The sequence below is a fragment of the Lampris incognitus genome, chromosome 11 (genome assembly GCF_029633865.1).
Source record: "Lampris incognitus isolate fLamInc1 chromosome 11, fLamInc1.hap2, whole genome shotgun sequence".
Classification (NCBI taxonomy): domain Eukaryota; kingdom Metazoa; phylum Chordata; class Actinopteri; order Lampriformes; family Lampridae; genus Lampris; species Lampris incognitus.
In genome coordinates, this window is record NC_079221.1 from 16,281,659 (window position 1) to 16,301,511 (window position 19,853).

The following is a 19,853-nucleotide window of genomic DNA, read 5'->3' on the forward strand; positions in this document are numbered from 1 at the left end:
GTGTCAGAACAGTTGAGACACGTATTTTCCAAACATTGTGTCTCAGTTGCTTTCAAACCCCAAAAAATGCTGCTCAAGAAATTGTTCGGGTCCCCCAGCACAAACAGAGCGACATAGTGTATGCTGTTAAGTGCCAGGAGGATTGCCATGACTTGTACATTGGGGGAAACTAAACAAACGCTGGCCAAGAGGCTGGCACAACACAGAAGAGCTAATATGTCAGGCCAGTACTCTGCAGTCTACACCCATCTATAGGCCAGTGGCCACGCTTTCAAGGATGAGGATGTGCGGAGGACCAGTCTGGCTTTATAAAATATTCAAAGGCTTCTCGGCATCATTCATACTCTGCGATCTTCTACTGAACCAGAGTTGGTTGTGTCCCTTGACACTTAGAAGGCCTTCGACAGGGTGGAGTGAGCTTATTTATTTTCTGCCCTAAGGCAGTTCGGTTTTGGCACTGGCCTCATCTCTTGGATCGAGCTACTTTATTGATCTCCTCACACGGCAGTATGCACAAATACTCAATGGTCCGAATTTTTTCTACTCTCCCGTGGGAGACGTCAGGGGTGCCCATTCTCCCCATTATTGTTTGCTATCGCTATTGAACCACCATCGATCACTCTGAAGGTGGAGAAAGGACTAAAGGGGATTCAGAGGTGGGGCGCTGAGCATAGGGTTTCACTATATGCCGACGATCTCCTTTTCTGTGTGAGTGATCCTTTAGTTAGTATCCCTCATATTATTTCAATTTTGAAATCTTTCTGTATGATTTCAGGATACAAATTAAATATCCACAAAAGTTAGAGTTTTCCTGTCAACCAATTGGCTACAGAGATATCATTATCGTCCATACCCCTCAGGCTGTCTAATGCAGGATTTAAATATCTAGGTATTCAAATCACACGATCCATTCGCACATTACAGAAGAGAAACTTGACGACCCTCATGACCACAGTCAAGGCTGACTTACAGAGGTGGATTCGCTTACCACTTTCCCTGGCGGGAAGAGTACAGACATTAAAAATGAACATATTACCTAGATATCTATACATGTTCCAGTGTCCACCTATTTTCTTGCCCAGATCTTTTTTTTTTATACCACAATTGACAGTATAATTTCTTCATTCATCTGGGAGGGTAAACATCCAACAGCTGGTAGAACATTACTGCAGAGGAACGGGTCCCTGGGGGGACTTGGATTGCCCAGCATCATAGGCTACTATTGGGCCACTAATGCCCACAAGATCATGCTCTGGTTCACCTCACCTCAAAGCAGCTGGTGTAAGATTGAGGCAAAGTCATGCTCCTCTTCTCCACCTTAAGTTCTTGCATGAAGCGCCCTACCCCTTTCCCCTTCACAATTCACCTCTAACCTCATTGTAATAGGCACCTTGAAGATCTGGGCACAGGTCAGGCGCCATTTTGGTTGGTCTTCCCTCCCCCAAGTGACTCCGATATGTAACAATCACTTGGGGAAAAACTAGAAATAATTTTTTTTAAAAAGAAAGGAGAGGTCTCCGCCGCCTGGGAGATTTGTATATAGATGTTCTATTTGCCAGTTTCGATCAACTGTGTGCGGCCTTTAACTTAAACCATCCTGATTTCTTCAGATACCTTCAGCTACGAAATTTAGGTAGAACTCACCCCCCCCTCTTCCCTCAACCCCCCCCCCCCAGTGGCATAGATTTATTACTCCAGGTGGGAACCTTATCCAAGGGCCATGTCTCCTATTTCTATGACCTTTTATCCCTAGCGGATGAGTCAGTCATCAATAAGATTAGAGTTTGTTGGGAAAAAGAACTGCAGACACTTTTTCCAGATGCTTTCTGGAAAAAGGCTCTGGAACCTGTCAACTCCTCCACTAGTTGTGCTAGGCTAGTCTTATACAGTTCAAAGTAGTTCATAGACTCCATTATAGCAAGGCTAAGCTCGCTAAACTTTACCCAAGCAAAGTGGATGTAAATTGTGAAAGATGTTCCTTAGCCCCTTGCAATTTGGCTCATATGTTCTGGTCATGTCCCAAACTAACTGGCTTCTGGCATTCATTTTTTTACATGATTTCAGAGATTTTGAAGTTGAAAATCTGTCCATTCCCTCACATAGCAATCTTTGGTAGACCCCAAGACGAAATCACTACAATCACTACAATCACTACTTTGCCTCTTTAATAGCCCGTAGAAAAATCCTCATCCTTTGGAAATCCTCTCAGCCACCCTCTATTAAAGCATGGCTACGGGACATGTTGTTTCTACTTAAACTGGAAAAAATAAAGTTTACACTGAGGGGCTCCGCCGATAGGTTTTACTCTCACTGGAAGCCATTGATTGAATATGTTGATCGCCTCCCTCCTGGTGAGGTGGCGCCATAGAAATCGGGCTTGGGCCGGCCTGGGGTGAGTGAGTACCTTGCAGCTTGCCCACCACATACACAGCCAGCAGTTACCCAACCTCATAAAAACCCAAAAAGGCCATTAAAATGGCTCAGATGCAAGTACAGTAGTTATTATTTTATTTATTTACTCGCTTCTTTATTTAATTTTATGTATTTTGTTTTTTTTATCTAATTTATTTTTGTCTTTTTTCTTTTGTTTCCGTTACATGTTTATATTCAACTTATTGTAATGTGGTTTAATTCTGTTCTGAGAAGGGGCCTGCGGGAAGGGGTAGGAGTAGATAGAGGGGAGCAGGATGTAGGTAAATGGGATTTGAGGATGTTAAAATGTAAAAAATATCAGTGTCTTTCAACTGTAATTGTTCATTTCGATTTGTTTCCCTTGAAAAATAAAACATTATAAAAAAAAAAGGATGAAGATGTGCACATCCTTGAGAGGGAGGAATGGTGGTTTGAACAGGGAGTCATCTATATGAAGAGGGAACGACCATCCCTGAACCGGGGGGGGGGGCTAAGACTATATCTGTCTTCATTTTACAATGCTGTGATTGCAACCATTCCCCAATCCTCTGTGAATAGTGCACATGGCCATTGAAACACTACTTAATGCTCATGGAAATTTGCATATGAAACTGATCGTTGGTTTCGGGAGTTATGCCACCGTATTGTTTATAAGTGTGGGGATACCTGCAGTCAGTTGAGACTGAAGAGGTCACATAGATGAGTGATGAAATGTTTCTCTCAATGAATGTTGTGTTCAGATGAACTGATTCAACTTTCTGTGATTTCCTTACCTGGATTACTGAGCATGCATAAAGGCATTACTGATACTGATACTGATCGATATATGTACAAATGAATATGTGAATATAATAAGTAACGTAAATGTAACGTAAATGTTAATTAGTGAGTTAGAGGACAGCTTCGTAGTGCTTAGCATGTACATGTAGGTTAAAGTTTCATTTTTTTTAATATGCACCCAGCTGAAGCTGTTAGTATTTGCAAGTCAAAGTCACTCTTACAAATGTGGGCATTTCTTATGCCAATTTGGATGTTGTCATCACTCTGGAATAAAAAGCTACGCATATGGAATAAGATTTTGCGATGGCCGGGAATCGAACCCGGGTCAACTGCTTGGAAGGCAGCTATGCTCACCACTATACCACCATCGCTACATATATAGAGAAGTAATTGCAATGACATGTTTCCACATCAGGAATTACACCCTTGAAGAGGCGGATTAAGGGGGAGAGCGGTAGAAAGATGAGAAGTACAGCAGCCCAAAACACTCTGGCTACTCCTGACTTACTGCGGAGTGAACCAATACGACTAAGAAGGAGATTCTTACTGACAAAAGTGATCAAGTTTCTGGTGAATGGCAAATGAACGTCGAACACATCTTTTCTGAGAAATTTCCAAAGCCCAAGGTATTTGTTAAGATAACAAGCTTATTCCAGAGAATCAGTCCAGCAGTGAACCAGGATGACGTTTTTCTCTGTACTCTACCAAAAGACAAAGTCATACCCAAAACATAATTCCCTCCCTCAAAGCAACCCAAGGCACAGGTCTACAAGTATGAGTATATGACCTGAAAACCACTTCAACATTCAAACATGCATGGGAAAAGCCCAAGGCATTTCATTTACACCACCTCAACCGCAGACAGCTTTATGTTTTAAAAACCCATGAGCTGGGAAAACATTTGTTCAACACCTCTGGAGAAATATAAACTTGAGACAAAACAGAGGCATTCATTCATGGTTTATGAATAAAACCCATTGATATGTATTGTCTTAGCCACTGACCTATAGATGGAATCTGTACTGTATATTAGAATGTGTTATATTTATCTAGTTGCCATCACGTCTCTGCAACGGTGTCCAAAAGGCCCTGATCCAAAGCCTGATAATTGAGTCTCACACATTTACTGAAGTGATTGCAGATGGTGTGAAATATAAACCCTGTGGAATAACGAACAGCAATTGTTGGGAATCGTATTTGGGTCAACGGTTGGACATCAGCTACGCTCTCCACTATCCCACCATCGCACTGGCCTTGTGAACCAGATTAAATAGTCCGTCTGAGTGATGTTAACATACACAATAAAATCCTGAGTGTTAATTTAACTCTGAGAGTGTACAAATGGACCCGAAAGAATCCATTTATACACTCTCGGAGGTAAATTAGCACTCAGTTTTCTATTGTGTGGGGACTTTTCTTTACAAAGACTACCAAGAGGTAAGAGAGACGAAAAGGAGAAGAGGGAGGTACAATATTAAAAGAAGAGTTGTCTGACTGTTGATTTAAGGCAAACTTTGCAAAACAGTTTGGTCTATGAGACAGTAGAATTTAAATTAAAAAAAACTGACTTCTGTCGATTGTTGGACTGCATTGCAAGTTAGATGAGGACATTCGAATTCTAGTTGCAATTTATGAATAAAGATCAAGTGTCCCATTATGTCTCTGATGCTCTGTGTGACAGACAGCCTGATCGAAGAGACTCCTAGGGTATGTCTGGACCATCACCCGTGCTTCCAGATGTCTGCGATTCATGTTTATTAATCCAAATTCAGTACTGAGACACCACATCTCTGCATAGAGTTTTTATAGCAAATGACTGGGGGAGGGAAATGACAAAAAGTTAAACCAAAGTTTCAAACACCTCTTTGACGCTTCCCTCCTCATTCACCGACTAATCTTGCTAAGTGGGACAGGCTTGGAGGACACTACAGATACGCCGAGGTTTGAAACCTGGCGCCTCATCACGGAAGGCACACACTCAACCACCGAGCTACTATATCTCTCTGGTTTGACACCTCTTGTAATCAAGCGCTCAGGGCAAACCAACGGAAGTGTGCCCCCCATGTGGACTTCACAAAACACATGTGATAAAACGCCTCATATTACTGCCAGCTATTTAAAACCAGTACCCTGTTAACACCAACATTAAATGTAGGTTATAATAACGTTACCGACCACACGCAACGGTGGCAAATGAGCAGGTTACAGGCTCTAGAATGAAAGAGGTACATGCGCTGTACTTGAAAGTCAGTGGCAGGCGCTGTCATGCATATCACTCGGAAAACGCCTTTTTTTCGTCATGGAAACACAACGTTTAAGCATCCCTGTGGTTCTAAAGACCTGCCTTAAATTAACACCGTAGTTATTTGCGAAATTAAATACACACACAGGTTTTTTTTCCATTTCAAAATAAAACAGTTACAATGACCACTGTCAGCTGTGTAACGCGTCTTTTCAGAGTGTCGCTGGTTAATTGTTAAACAACTCCTATATTTTCATATTATTATTTCATATTATTTGGGTCTTGTATCTTTTCAACAACATTTCATATTCATTTCGACATTGAAATGATGTAACATAACACAGTGACACACACTTAGGCCTAGGCCTATCCCATGCATTATCGAATAATAGGTTGACTCACTCCCTTATAAGTGGACCTTTCTTGATTTGGCTGCAGCAAACTCTTCAATTGTCTTGGAGTAATCCAATTTGCGAGATACGTATTTGGTGTTCAATTGGGAGATAGGTGGTGTCGCAGACCTCCTCCTCTGTTGAGGGATGTTTTTTCCAGTTTCACATAGATGGCTTCCTTCACCCCTCTTTCAAACCATATATCTTCTCTGTCCAAAATGTGTACGCTGCTGTCCTCGAAGGAGTGTATCTTCTCCTTTAGGTGTAGATAGACTGCTGAGTCTTGTCCTGAAGAGTTTGGCCTTCTGTGTTGGGCCATCCGTTTGTGTAGTGGTTGTTTGGTTTCTCCTATGTATAGGTCAGTGCAATCCTCATTGCGTTGTAAAGCATACACCAGATTGCTTTTTTGGGTGTGTGGTACACGGTCTTTGGGATGAACCAGTCTTTGACGGAGTGTGTTGCTGGGTTTGAAGTGTTTGTTAAAAATTCTCCTGAGTTTCTCGGAGACCCCAGAAACATACGGGATGACTATGTTATTCCTTCTGTTCCTTTCCTCCTCATCACTTACCCGGTTGGTCTTTTTGGAACGTGTTGCAGTTTTCACAAAGGTCCAACTGGGGTAGCCGCAGGTTTTTAAAGCTCCCCTCAGGTGTTTGTGTTCTTCTTGTTGGGCCTGAGTGCTGCTGGGCACATTGTCAGCTCTATGTTGCAGAGTTCTGATGACACCCAGTTTGTGTTCCAGAGGGTGGTGTGAGTCGAAAAGTAGATATTGGTCTGTGTGTGTAGGTTTCCTGTAAACCTCAATGTGGAGGCTCCTGTCTTCCCCAATGTCTTCCCCACAGTCCAAGAAGGGCAAACTGTTGTTCTTTACGTCTTCCCTTGTGAACTTAATGCTCTTGTCCACTGAGTTGATGTGTTTGGTTAACGCTTGCACCTCTTGTGCAATAAGGTTTCTGCAATAAGGTTGATGAGATCTTAAACAAAATTAGTTCTTCAACTCCATCTACTCTGCAGATCATGTAATACTAAATTTATATCTGCACAGTGAGTCACTGACAGTTCCAGTTATTACAGCTTTTGAAACTATCTCTCTTGATACTTTGACTAAGTTCGTGTCAGTTTCTAAACCAACTGCTTACCTACTTGATCCCTTACCAGCAAAACTTTTTAAAGAACTCTGGCCTTTTCTTGGACCTACAATGCTAGACATCGTTAATTTATCTCTTACTACTGGCATTGTTCCCAGCAGTTTTAAGACAGCTGTGGTTAAACCTCTACTTAAAAAACCGCACCTTGATCCAGGGTCTCTTAATCACTATCGGCCAGTCTCTAATCTTCTATTCTTCTCTAAAGTACTAGAGAGAGTTGTGTATCAACAACTTTTGACCCATATAAAAGAAAACCATCTATATGAACCTTTTCAGTCGGCTTTCAGGCCCTGTCACTCCACTGAAACTGCTCTGACCAGAGTGGTAAATGATCTTCTACTGGCTATCGACTCTGATTCCACTTCTGTGCTTCTACTACTGGACCTCAGTGCAGCCTTTGACACCATTGATCACTGTATACTTTTAGATAGATTAAATTGTAATTTTGGTGTCTCTGGCTTAGCTCTCTCTTGGCTTAAGTCCTACTTATCTGGAAGAACACATTGTGTCCGCTATAATAATATTATATCAAAATTTTCTGACGTTAAATATGGTGTGCCTCAGGGCTCAGTTCTTGGCCCTCTACTTTTCTCTCTTTATATTACACCTCTTGGCCAAATTATACGCAGTTATGGAATAAATTCCCATTGCTATGCTGATGATACTCAGTTGTATGTGCCTATAAGGGCTGATGATCATACTCAAATCACTAACTTAGAGGCCTGCTTGGCTACTGTGAAAAACTGGATGTCACTTATCTTTCTGCTTTTAAATTCAGATAATACCGAGATGCTAGTCATTGGCCCTGCTAGACACAGACTCCAATTTGATCAAGTAACGATAACAGTCGACAACTCTGTGGTTTCACAAAGTGTGGCAGCCAAAAATCTTGGTGTTACGTTTGATCCCAGTCTTTCCTTTGATAAGCACATTAAAGAAATCACAAAGACTGCCTTTTTTCCCTTACGTAACATAGCTAAAATTTGGTCTTTTCTCTCCATGGCTGACGCAGAGACTCTAATACATGCATTTGTTTCATCTAGACTTGATTACTGTAATGCTCTGTTCTCAGAACATTACAGTACCAGAACCAAGAGCGCAAGATCTGTAGAAAAAAAGCACTAGGCCAACCAGAACACTGGCATTAGGTACAGAAGTGTGGGTAAGGGATTGCACAAGCTATAAGAAATGGCTACCCGGGGTGGTGATCACCAGCACAGGTCCTCTCTCCTACAGAGTGGAGGTGGAAGGTCAGGTGCTTAGACGTCATGTGGACCACCTATTATTAAAAAAAGAGTCAGACAGACGCCACCTGCTCAAGGAAGACCAGTGGCAGAACCCTGAGGCCAACTTGGACACTGATGGCTATCAAGCTGAGCAGTCAACTCAGCCACCGTATACAGAGCCTGGGGACCAGGTACAATGACCACAAGCTGTCGGCAGGGGATGGTGGAAGTGAAGCTGAGCAGCTGCCTCAGCCGCCCGATACTGAGCCTGATGTTAGGGAGGAGGAAATAGGGTACGAGGGCCCTCGCCGTTCCTGTCGGTCAAGAAAAGCCCCTGAAAAACTTGATTTGTAGTTAGAGTGGCCAGAAATTGTTGGGGCAAAATAATCCCTGTTCTGAGTCCACCAGAGCTCAGGCAGTCTACCCTCACTCTGAGTTAGCTGCTATTATATTGTTCTTTCAGTGAATAGGATGTTATTTGGTTAGACCCATATTTATTCATCTGTGAGTGTTCGTGGGAGTTTATTTAAAAGTAATGGTTATGCTCAATGAGGGGTGGAGGGGTGTTATATCTTGTAGTTAGTCCGCCGCCCACTGGGGGGGGGGCAGTAGAAGGGAGAAGTGTAAAAAAAAGCGAGGAAAATAAACAGAGCTGATGTAGAAGGTTACTGAGCAGTCGTGTCATCTCAGCTGTCTGATATGTGGATAAATGACACATAGTATTTAGCAGTATGTTCTACCTTTTCAACTTAAGAAGACTTCGACGTACTCAGGTCTTTGCAATTGCGACTTTTCAGTGTACCAAAACTGGCTCATACGTACAGGATGATAGACAGTACGTCTAACCATCTGTTGTCTTGTAATGCAGTCCCGAGGGATGTTGTTGTTGTTGTTGTTGTTGTTGTTGGTGCCGTTTGTCTGTGAACATCCTCAAATGGCTGCAGCAAAAAAAAAAAGAACTTTTCGGGAAAGGTGGGCAATTATTCCAAGACGACCTGAGTAAATTTTGGAGATAATTGGGTCAAAATCACAGTGAATGTCACAAAAAAGGTCAAAATCGTTTTTTGTCAAAACATGGTTTGATTTATTTCAAATTGAGACCAAAAACGTTTGACTTTCTATTTCATACATACTATATCCCTACCACTGATATGTAATTGCTGATCTCTACCCATTATTGTAGTGAGAAATGTATGTTCATGTTTAGGGTGTTGTGCCTGGAATAACTTGTTTGCATGTACACGGAGCTCACAACTAGCCATCAAAGTGTACTAAGATATGCCTGCTCATTTTGATATTGTGAAGACATATGGAGCTGGAAAAATCTTTTTGGTAAGTGAGTGGGTGTTCTTGATTAGTATGTGTAGTGTCCTTCAGTAAGTCACTACCTCGTCCATTAACCTCTTTATTTTATTTCCTTCATTGCCCCACTCCCCCCTACCCCATCACCTTACTGCCTTTTGTGACCCTTTTTCCTTTTGTGAACTGATGCTTATCCAGGCATGTTGTCTGCTTTTTCAGTAGCTGAACAGCTGTTTAAGACAGCCCATCCAGTCCACTTCAGTGCTAAAGCACACATTTTTCCGTCCCATAAGTAAGTTCTAAGGTGGTTGGACAAGTGATCAGAAAACATTCCTCTTCATTATCTACACCAAGTGGAATGTGATGAGATTTTGCATTCAGTAGCACGCTTTTCAATTTTGAGTGAAATCATACCTTGATATTTGTATATCATCTGTATATCATCATTTGTATATCATTGGTAATTTATATATTATCGTTATAATGAAGTCTGAGTTCCCATTGTATATGATGTTCAAGATGTTCATGATGTGTTATGCAAGTTGTCAGCAGCCAATGAGCTGGGTTCTCTTTAGCTGCTCTCAGCACCAGACAAGAAGTTGACCTATCCCAGGAATTGAATATGACATTGCAAGTTGCAAGCCATGATTTTTTTTGGGGGGTGGGGGGGGGTGTTTCCCCCTATCCAGCCAATTACCCCACTCTTCCGAGCCGTACCGATCTCTGCTGTGTATTGTGGTAGTTACTGTGTCTTGTGGTAGTTACTGTGTCCTGTGGTAGTTAATGTGTTCTGTGGTAGTTACTGTGTATTGTGGAAGTTACTGTGTATTGTGGTAGTTACTGTGTCCTGTGGTAGTTAATGTGTTCTGTGGTAGTTACTGTGTATTGTGGAAGTTACTGTGTATTGTGGTAGTTACTGTGTCCTGTGGTAGTTAATGTGTTCTGTGGTAGTTACTGTGTATTGTGGAAGTTACTGTGTATTGTGGTAGTTACTATGTATTGTGGTAGTTACTGTGTATTGTGGTAGTTACTGTGTATTGTGGTAGTGACTGTGTATTGTGGTACTCACTGTGTATTGTGGTAGTTACTGTGTATTGTGGAAGTTACTGTGTATTGTGGTACTCACTGTGTATTGTGGTAGTTACTGTGTATTGTGGTAGTGACTGTGTATTGTGGTAGTTACTGTGTATTGTGGTAGTGGCTGTATATTGTGGCAGTTATTGTGTATTGTGGCAGTTACTGTGTATTGTGGTAGTGGCTGTGTATTGTGGTAGTTACTCTGTATTGTGGTAGTTACTGTGTACTGTGGTAGTTACTGTATATTGTGGTAGTTACTGTATATTGTGGTAGTTACTGTAGTTATCTGTGTTTAACATCCTCTCTGCTTAACACTGATATGCCAATCAATCTTCTGTTGCCCCAAAGGCAGAACAAGGCCAGAAACCAAACAGTAGTTGCAAGTCTGTCCCGCAGACATACTAGGGTAGCATTCTTGGCGTGTGTGTGTCTGTGTGTGCGTGTGCGTGTGTGTTTCTTTGGTTAGTTTTGGTTTGGGCAGAGCAGAACTGCAGGGTCCCACAGGCAAATGTGACTCACATCCTCCCACATTTAATTGTAGTTCCTTTCTCTTACCACAGGGCGGTTGCACCCTTACAAACAGATGCGAGGTCTTTGTCCTCTGCCTGTTTTTTTTTTGTTTTTTTTTGAGAGGGGGGGGGTCCCAAAATGACTTTATTTAAAAAGAGGCATTTAAGTGAGCTCTGCTGTCCCTTATCTTCCGTAGAAAGGTTAGATTTGAGAGATAAATAGGGGATACTGGTGATAAGAACCAACAACAGAAAGGAGAGAAGAGTGAAAGGATAATCAAGACAAAGAGGAAGCGCAGGCTGGAGCAGTGGCTTCAGGTGGTAACCAGCAGAACAGGGAGATGGAGACAGACTGTCAGAGTGGCAGCCATATGTCCCAGGTCAGTCTCCTGCTGAGGACAAGTAATGATCACAGCAATGGAGTTGCGTGCAAACGTGTGTTTGTGTGTGTGTGTGTGTGTGTGTGTGTGTGGTGTGTGTGAGAGAGAGAGAGAGAGAGAGAGAGAGAGAGAGAGAGAGAGAGAGAGAGAGAGAGAGAGAGAGAGAGAGAGAGAGAGAGAGAGATGAGAGAGAGAGAGAGAGAGAGAATGTGGTTTTGGAATGAGTGTTTTTGTGGTTAGCATTTGTTTGTAGGAGCATTTGTGTGTGTGTGTGTGTGTGTGTGTGTGTGTGTGTGTGTGTGTGTGTGTGTGTGTGTGTGTGTGTGTGTGTGTGTGTGTGTGTGTCAGGTCTCCCACTGAGAAAGGTGGTTGCCACAGCAGTATGTTTGACCCCAACACCACAGGGAGCCCACACCCACCCCACCCCTCTCTGTCTCCTCTCCTCACCTCTCCTTCCCTTAAGCTTGAACAATGGTTGTCTCTCTCTCTCTCTCTCTCTCTCTCTCTCCCTCTCCTCTCTGTCTGTCTGTCTTTCTATCCCACTTGGTCTCTTTCATTCTCCATCTCTATTCCTTTCTTTATTTTATCTCTCACTGTTGCTCTTTGTCTCAAACATAGACAAACACACACAAATGATCCTACGAACACACACAAACACTACACTAACCACACAAACACTCATTCCAAAACCACATTCTCTCTCTCTCTCTCTCTCACACACACACACACACACACACACACACAGACACACACACACAAACACACACACAGACAAACACACACACACACACACACACACACACACACACACACACACACACACACACACACACACACACACACACACACACACCACACACACACACAAGGTCTCTCCTGGTAAACCATGTTGCCTTGCTTTAACAGGACTGGGCAGGGCAGCCATTGTGAGTCACCTCCTCCATTACTCCGCTTCAATTAGCATGTCACCTCCAGGACAGGGCTGCATTCTGATGGAAATAGTGTGTGGGGGGGGGGGATGAGAGCGAGAGAGAGAGAGAGAGAGAGAGAGAGAGAGAGAGAGAGAGAGAGAGAGAGAGAGAGAGAGAGAGAGAGAGAGAGAGAGAGAGAGAGAGGGTGGGGGGGCGGGAGAGGGGGGGGAGGGGGGAAAGAAACGGGCGAGTTAAAATAAAACTGCGGCCTTACAAAAGGGAGAGGGACAGGGAAACCAAAGAGCAGATGATCAGACTCAGGGGGACAGAACCAGCAATCAACACGCACATGTGGACGGAGAGAAACGGTGCAAATAAGCTCCCCTGGTTGCATGAAATATTTTAAGAAGTGACGTTAAGGCCTCTTGTTTATTTTACCAGTGTGTCACTGGCTGCATTTATGAGCAAAATAATGTGACTGCTTGTTACTGCAGTCCAGTCTTTACGCAGTTAGGTGATTTTTCACGATACTTGAAGTCGCGCCTCCCCCAATAATCCGCTTTATATGCGAAATATGGTTTCTGCAATGTATGCAAACTACACTGCTCAAAAAAATAAAGGGAACACCTAAAAACACAATATAGACCTCGATGAATGAAATATTTCAGCTGAAAATCTTTATTTATTAGACAGAGGAATGTGTTTAGAGCAAAATAACCTAAGAATGATCAATGGAAATCAAAATCATTAGCCCATTAAGGTCTGGATTCAGAATCATACTCAAAATCAAAGTGGAAAATGAGAACATAGGCTGATCCAACTTCTGTGGAAATTCTTCAAGACGATTCAAAATGAGGCTCAGTAGTGTGTGTGGCCTCCACGTGCCTGTATGCACTCCCTACAACGTCTGGGCATGCTCCTGATGAGACGACGGATGGTCTCCTGAGGGATCTCCTCCCAGACCTGGATCAGGGCATCGGTCAACTCCTGGACAGTCTGTGGTGCAACATCGCGTTGGCGGATGGTACGAGACATGATGTCCCAGAGGTGCTCGATTGGATTCAGGTCTGGGGAACGTGCAGGGTCATTTGCAGATGAAACCGATCGTTGGTTTCGGTCGTTGTGCCGCTGTGTTGTTTTATAAGGGTGGGGGGGGGGGGATACCTGCGGTCAGTTGAGACTGAGGAGGTCACTTCGGTGAGTGATGAAACTTATCTCTTAATAAACGTGTTGTCCAGAAGAACTGAGTCAACTTTCTGTGATTCACGTGCTGTATTTCACTGTTTGCATGTGCTCCAACTAAGAGCCTCATCATGCCTAATTGTATGCAATCTCATGTTTTGTGTGTGCACATGCTGGGGGTAACAGCGCCATTTAAATGACTAAAATGTCAACACGAGAGAAAAAGAAAAAAGAGAGCGTGAGCTGGGACAATTTAAAGTCAGACATCAAATAAGACCGACGCTTAAATAGGGGCTGAAAAACAGAGACTTTTAAAGACAGGAAGGAAGAGACAGAGTAAGAGTAGAGAGGAGCTTTCATATACGCCAACAAAACCGTTTGCCAGCACCGTTCCAACCCCGGGAGGAGTTTCCTGACTTATATTTCACAGCCTGACACGAGAAAAGCTAAGATAAGTGTGAAGGAAGCAGCGAGATGAAGAGAAACGAGAACGCAAATTGACAGGAAAAAAGGAGGGTATGAAAAGGCAGGAGGAGGCCAAGATGGAGGGGGAGAGAGCAGAGAAGTTGGGGGGCGTACCGGAAAGAGAGGAAGTCAAGTTTGTGTGAATTGATGTTTGGTATGGAGAATGACTTGTGTCTAATACCCTTCCCTTCTCTTCTCTTCTCTTCTCTTCTCTTCTCTTCTCTTCTCTTCTCTTCTCTTCTCTTCTCTTCTCTTCTCTTCTCTTCTCTCTAGCATATACCACAATTAAACACATTCTCCAAACAATGTACATTTTTTTTCCTGAAAACTACAGACATACAACAGGGGACCCACATTGCTCCACATTCAAACTTGACTCTTCTTAAGTCAAGTCGGAACTTATCTAAAGTACATTATCACACAGGTGTCTAATAGGAGACAACAGGTAAAAGACAACTAAATAATAACAACACAAATCGGAGACAAGCTGAGGAAAATCAAATATCTCAAGAGTACAACAGCATCCTGGTACGGCCCCTGCTGTCCACCACTCAACTCTGTGATGTTGTTAGCCCGTATCCAGGTTGGTTCTGCCGGCGCTCCTCCCGCTTTATCCAGATCCACAGGGATGCCACCCACCTCTGCCTGTTTGGTGATGTTGGCCACCAGCCACTTCCCAGCCTGGCCTTCGATCCCTGTGTAAAATTCTCCTCGTGTTTTTTTGTGCTTTTGAGCACTACGGGTATTTATCGTTCACGTTTGTCTTAAAATTCTGTAAATTTATCCTTATTTATTTATTTAAGCCTAATTAAAGATAGTGATAAAGTGGAAAGAGTAGTAAAAGCATGAGGGACAGAGTCAGGGGAGCGACGTCTATTCGGTCCTGAACTCCACCCCCGCCGGATCGGGTTTGTACACTCCATCTCCCCCTACTCCCTCATTTACATGAAGGAAAACAGGAGAGAAGAGAAAGAAAATCAATTATTAAAAATGTATATTAAAAATGTATCAATTAATTGCAGTTTTTAGAATGTTTTCTTTTCCTGTCACTGTCTTGATTGGTTTGCCTTGTTTTGTTTTTTTAGTTTTTTTTTTGGTTTGCTTTTTTTGGGGGGAATTTTTCCCCTTTTTCCTCCCCAATCATACTCGGCCAATTACGCCACTCTTCCGAGCTGTCCACCCCCTCTGCTGATCCGGGTAGGGCTGCAGACTACCACATGCCTCCTCCCGATACATGCGGAGTCACCAGCCGCTTCTTTTCACCTGACAGTGAGGAGTGTCACCACGGGGAACATAGCATGTGGGAGAATCAAGCTATTCCCCCTCCCCCCTAAACAGGCGTCACGACCGACCAGAGGAGGCGCTAGTACAGCGACCAGGACACATACCCATATCCGGCTTCCCACCTGCAGACAAGGCCAATTGTGTCTGTAGGGATGCTCGACCAAGCCGAAGGTAACACAGGGATTCGAACCAGCGATCCCCATGTTGGGAGGCAACGGAATAGACTGCTATGCTACCTGAATGCCCCAATGGTTCACCTTGTTTTATATCCGCTGTCTTTAGGAGTTGATTAAAAAGATGTCCATGTGGGTTTTCTTGTGTTGAATCCAAGGGGTTGGGTAGCGAGTCTCACTTTCAATCTACCAGTTTGGAGAGTTGTTTTTCCTCCTTTCTATCATGTGATTATCTCTGTCTTGATTATTAAGAATTTGCAAGGTAATATAAGCTGGAGTTTAATTTAAGAGAGCTTGTTGGTCCTTAGGCAACTGGCAAGGTTGACATCTCGGGGGGGGGGGGGGGGCTCGACAGTAGAACCAACGTCCTGGTACTACCCCTGCTGTCAACCACTCAACTCTATGGTGTTGTTAGCCTGTCACCGGGTTGCCTCTTCCACTGCTCATTCCTCTTAATCCAGATCCACTTGGATGGCACCTCTGCCTGTTTAGTGATGTGGCTACCAGCCACTTCCTAGATGGGCCTTCAATCCCAAGCAGTCCAAGAGCTCTCCAGAGCAAACTGCCCTGCAAAGCTCCTGCAGTCAACTTCCACTGGCAGATTCCAGGCATTCCATCTGTTCCATTGGCTCTCGAAGATGAGGGCCTGATGTTTCTTTAGCTTGCACTTCATGGGCCTCCTTCATCCACCCCTAGGGCACTGTAAGCTTGATAAGAACCACCTGCTTGGTAAATTTAGACCGGAGGACAATATTGGGTCTGAGGCTAGTGTCAGTTATCTCCTCTGGGAATTTGAGCTGCTTCATAAAATCCGACTGCATCTCCAAGTCACTTGCTGTGGCCAGGACCCCTTTGTTCCACATCTCTGCTGCTGCACCCTCCCCTGACCTGAGGAAGTGGATGAAATGAAGGCCTTTTGAAAGTTGCTTTGGCTTCTTCCTTGCCTGCTTCACACCAGCAGTTAACTGTATTAGAATCTGGTCAAGTTGCCAACGGAATTTCCCATCCGCCAGACTTGACCAACACGTGTAAAGGACATGCTCAAGGTTGGCTTGCCTTCCACAGAGTGTGCAGCTGGGGCTCTCTGCCAACCCCCATGTATGGAAGTTTGATGACGTAAGCAGGGCATCATACACGGAACTCAACAGAAACTTGATCCAGTGTCCCTTCCATGCTCCAGATGTCATGCCAAATCAGTGCCCTCTCTCACATGCTCTCCCACCTCATCCAGCTGCCCTGCTTGTTCATGGTTACAGCCTTGACTGTAGCCATGAATATGCCTTAAGGACCTCCCTCTGCATCATACAATGCCACTCCTTTGGTTTAGCCTTGTTCAAGCTTGCCCGGTGGAGCAGCCCAGACCCAGGCTGCCCCTGGTTTCTGACCCAAAAAATGTTGGCATGATGCATATTTACTGCCAGGTTTCCAGTTCTGTCAGTACTCCTCCTATCTTCAGCTGTAGTCCTTGTTCAGTAGTAGACAGCAGAACAAGGTCATCGGCATATAATAGAGACTTAACCTCTCTGTCTAGAAGAGAGAGGCCAGGAGTAGCACATCGATCCATCTGAACATGAAGTTAACTTATATATACATAAAATAAAGTCAGACTCAAATTGCAACTGTGATAAACACCTCTTCTCTGGGTGAAGAACTCAGTTTGCTTGTCTCCAATTTTAACAGCATGCTTATTTTTTCGAACACATTGATTTAATCAGACCACACATTTTGCAACCTATACCACAATGTAGAGGTCTTTTATAGATCCCTTCATGCCGAATAGTCAAAAGCTTTATTGAAATCAATAAACAAGTGAATATCTTACGCTTTTTTGTTTTGTGTGCATTTTCCCTAGGTGTGAATGCGTGTCAGCCCTGTGATGGCCTGGCGGCCTGTCCAGGGTGTCTCCCCGCTAACTGCCCAATGACTGCTGGGATAGGCTCCAGCATCCCCGCAACCCTGAGAGCAGGATAAGCAGTTTGGATAATGGATGGGTGGATGGGTATATACGTACATGGTCAGTGTTTTGGGAGGAAGCCAATTTGATTTCACTCAAGATGGAGGGTTCGTCAAGGATATCTAGCATTCTTTTATTTAGATTTACCTAGACAACTGCTGACACAGATGCACGGTAGTTACTAAGGTCTGATTTGTCCCCATTCTTATGAAAGGGGGGAAATTAGCCCTTTGCAGCAGATGTTAGGAAAAAATCCTGACGGTAGAACATTATTAAGCAACTTCAACACTGCACCCTGCATCTCTGGGGTGCTGCATTTGAACATTTTATTTCTTATGCTGTCTGGACCACAAGTTTTCCTTGACCAGAGAGATTTTGTCTGTGTGGTCAATTCTTCCAAGTAATTGGGAAATCAAGAGGGTTTTGGTTGTCTTTGATTGTTTCTTCTAATATTTGGCGTTTTTTCTTTTATAACACATTGATCTGAGTTAAATGTCTTTGTACGGATTTTCAAAATGTGCTCTCCAGATGTCACTATTTTGGATAGGTAATGCTTGTGGTTGCTTTGGGTTGAAGTTGTTCCACATAGCCCAGAACTGATTTTGATTAATGGCGTTCTCAATATCTTCAAGTTTCATGGGGGTATAATTTTGTTTTTTATTCCTAATTGTATGTTTATATTTGCTCAAAATTTCATTGTACATGATGCGTAAGCTGGGTTGTTTGGTTGGCAGTGGTTTTCATTTGCTCTTTTTCTCAGGTCTTTTCTGATGGTCTTGCATTCTTGATCAAACCATTTGTCAGCATTTTGCCCTTGTAAGAGGCTTCCGTTTTTGTTTTATAAGGTCAGCTTTAATAGCTGCATTATGAAATATCATATTGATATCATTAATGGCCTTGTTTACATCATATCTGACCCGAGAGTTTAAAGAACAAATTTATTTGGTCATGATCCGAAAGGGGGGATTGCTGTCTGACAGTGAATGCACTGATAGTGGAGGGGTCTATGTTAGTGATTGCATAGTCTACTCCACTGGATCCAAGAGCTGAGGAGTATTTGAATCTCCCTAAAGAGTGCCCTCTGACCCTCCCATTAACTATATGTACAGGCCTAAGGCCCCGACAGAGATGCACTGTCTCCTTGCCACTTTGATCTACTTCAGAGTCAAGGTTGTTCCGATGGGTGATGGTTGGTGTAGTACACAGGGGAGCCTGATCAAACACATGGCTGTTGCCCTGTGGGTCGATGACATCAGGTTCAATTCCTGTTCGTCCATTCCAGTCTCCAGTCAGAAGTACGTTTCCCTGGGCCTGGAAATAGGCGATTTCTACATGTAGAGTTTCAAAAATGTCTTCTTCAAAATAAGGATAATCTACTGAGAGTATATAAATAGCACAGAGATATAGATCCCCCATCATCTATGCCCAGGGGTTTGATCTAACCTTAACCAAATCTGTGATTTGCCCTGTTTTACTGGCAATCAATCAATCAATCAATCAATCAATCAATCAATCAATCAATCAATCAATATCTCGCTCTCTCTCTCTCTCTACTGCCGCGGTGGTCTTTCACTACAGCCATTTGCTCAGTCAATGAGGGGCAATTAGTATATACCCCAGAAAGCTAAACACTTCTACAAATAGCTCCACTTTACCTTTTTCTCCATTCAAGAACAAGGGACACACCACATCATCACAATGACCCTAAATGTTCTTAGCAGCCAACGATTTCTCTTTTGTAATAAATACATAAATAAATTACCAAAAAAGATAGAGATCAATCTTTTATATGTAGGGGAAGATTTCATTTCAATTCTGTTTGATTGTTTGTGTGGTTATTTTCCTGTTCTAGCCAGCCAGGCGCTGAGCTTGTCTACTAGAGACTGTCTGTTAATCTGCAGGGCCATTAGTGTCAGTTGGTTTATGGATGTAGATCCAGTCAGTTATGATGGTGGTTGTGCTGGTAGCTGGAAATGTCGATGGTGACAGTGATGGTTACTGTGGACGGATGCTGTCACGTCACTTTGACCTCACCAAAAACTCAATGGGGACACACACACACACAGAAAGTGTGCAGAAAATGTAACTAAACTATAAATTAAGCTAAAACAAATAATTACTCCATACAACTTCACATTTGGATCTGGGTTAACAAGTTTCTTTCCTACCTCTGACTCAATGGTTCGAGTGGTGACTGAGTGGTCCCTCTTGGTTATTAATGGCATGGTTTGGAGCCTCTCTCTCTCTCTCTCTCTCTCTCTCTCTCTCTCTCTCTCTCTCTCTCTCTCTCTCTCTCTCTCTCTCTCTCTCTCTCTCTCTCTCTCTCTGTCTCCATTCCATTCCATTCATATCTGTCATGCCATCCTTAAGTTTGCACTGTGGATGAACAACCTGTCTGAGACACACCACCTATATC

The 19,853-nt window shown here is 43.3% G+C and overlaps 1 non-coding gene across 1 annotated transcript; it reads right to left on the reverse strand.

Annotated features, from left to right (window-relative positions):
* Nucleotides 1-3,491: 3,491 nt before the first annotated feature.
* Nucleotides 3,492-3,563, reverse strand: trnag-ucc (transfer RNA glycine (anticodon UCC)). Its single transcript has one exon. It is a non-coding gene; the product is annotated as a tRNA-Gly (tRNA).
* Nucleotides 3,564-19,853: the final 16,290 nt, after the last annotated feature.